We start from the raw sequence: 2,237 nt of genomic DNA on the forward strand, positions 1-2,237 counted from the left end.
AAAAGGGGAAAATAAATAAATAAATAAATAAATATTAAAAAAAAAAAAGCTATCAGGGGAGGGATTGGCATACAGAGGTCTGGTGGTGGGACTTGTGCGAAGCTGTACCCCTCTTATCCTATGGTTTTGTCAATGTTTCCTTTTTATCAATAAAAAAAAAATTTTTTTTTAAATCCATGCTCCTTGCCTGTCTCTACTGCTTGACTCCCTGCAGGTGGATCTTAATTATTGTCTGGGGAGATGATGTTATGGCAGGCAGAAGGACCAGAAAGCTGGATCAGGAAAGAGAGTAGCTCCCAAATATGGGAAAGGTGTATAAATACTGTTTATTGTAAACCCCATGATTTGATGTTATCTGGGGCCCATGTTCAGCACAGAGGCCTGTATAACCTCTGCATCCCTGTCTATCTGAGCTCACATTCTGTGGTCATAAGTAGGAACATTCCAAGCTGCCCCAATTTCAGGACCCATCTTCCCCAGGTGAAGCAAAGAGTATATTGTCCAGCTTCCCTTTGGAGGATGGAACATTCTCTACCATTGTTGATCCAAGTTGGGGGCAAGTTCCTATGGGGGCCCACAAAGGGGTCTATTGTGTTGTTCCTGATAGAAATGACCGGTAACAATGGAGAGAGGGATTTATTTAAGATCTAGGCCCATCATGTCTGTTTGGAAATCTGAGGACTTCCTGATTAGGGCCCCAACAATAAATATATTTTAAGAATAATAAAATATGACCTAAAGAGTGGGATGTCCAGCTGGCGAAGGGTAGCGTTTGGCTATCGCGCGAGGAAAGAGCGATTTAAAAATGGGTGATGTTGAGAAGAACAAGATTTTTGTCCAGAAATGTGCCCAGTGCCATACCGTGGAAAAGGGAGGCTAACACAAGACTGGACCAAATCTCCATGGTCTCTTTGGACGAAAGACAGGTCAGGCTGCTGGATTCTCTTGAACAAAGAACAAAGGCATCACTTGGGGAGAGGAGACACTGATGGAGTACTTGGAGAATTCCCAAGAAGTACATCTCTGGAACAAAAATGATCTTCACTGGCATCAAGAAGTCAGAAAGAGCAGAGTTGATAGCTTGTCTCAAAAAAGTGACTAATGAGTTATAGGTGGCACTGACTTATTTATTACAGAATAGAAATGTCTCTGACTTTTTGTATGTGCACCATATTTAAATTGGTCTCATACACCAGAATTCAGATCACGGATGGCAGATAGAATGCTTTTGTCAGACGATCCTTATTTAAATGAGATTAGCTTTTGATTAAATGAATATGATCAGCGTTTTGGATTTTGATAACTCCAGTTCAGCAACTGCGATCACCCTTTTCTTTGTAAAAATATAATTGGATTTGTGCTCAAATTTTCAAAGATGCTGAATGCCATCTCAAAACTTACAGGAAATTGATTTTGTGTTTAAATTTATATAACTGGTTGATGTAATTAAATACTGTGGAAATCCTTTCACTGTCTCAGAACAAAGAAATATTGACCTTTGTTTCAAGTTGTGCTCTTTAGCTGGGTAGAAACACGGAGGGCTGCAGATATGTTGGCAGTATCCACTTTATCCCTTTGGTCTCAAATATGCCAATTGAATTAAAATCCCATGTCTTAAAAATGTTGCCTCTCATGAATTAAAGGCATTTCAGTGTAATTTGTGTACAATATCAAAGACTATTTAATACCAAAATAAAATAAAATATGTGTGGAGATGCAAGTGATCTAGAAAACAGTAAATGAAATTGTCAAGAAAACTAGAGGTCTTAGCACTTGATATCACTCACATGTGGCATCTAAAGAACTGACATGTACAAACTTGAAACAAAGAAGCCAGCAAACTGTTCTAAGACTTTGTGAGAACAATGGTGGTTAATTTTTGGGAGGTGGGAGGGTGAGAAGACAGAACTTTTGTGGTGGGAGTGGTGTGGAATAATATGTTAAAACTTTGTAACATATTATTAATAAATAAAAAATACTCAATAAAATAGGAATATAAAAAGTTCCTTGATATGAAAAAAATTACAGCTAATATAATGGTGGTTTCCCCCTGCCCCAAGATCAAGAATAGGACAAGAATACTTACTGAAAATAAAATTTTTTTATTCATTTTTTTTTGCATAGAGACAGAGGGAAACTGAGAAAATGGGGATATAAAAGTAGAGAAAGAGAGAGACCTGCTTCACCACTCATGATGCAGTCCTCCTGCAGTTGAGGACCAGGGGCTTGAACCTGGA

The 2,237-nt window shown here is 38.3% G+C and overlaps 1 pseudogene; it reads left to right on the forward strand.

The window, feature by feature from the left end:
- The first annotated feature begins 761 nt into the window (after positions 1 to 761).
- LOC103124170 (cytochrome c, somatic-like) lies at positions 762 to 1,507 on the forward strand (annotated as a pseudogene).
- The last annotated feature ends 730 nt before the right edge of the window (positions 1,508 to 2,237 follow it).

This window comes from Erinaceus europaeus, chromosome 6 (genome assembly GCF_950295315.1).
Source record: "Erinaceus europaeus chromosome 6, mEriEur2.1, whole genome shotgun sequence".
Lineage (NCBI taxonomy): Eukaryota > Metazoa > Chordata > Mammalia > Eulipotyphla > Erinaceidae > Erinaceus > Erinaceus europaeus.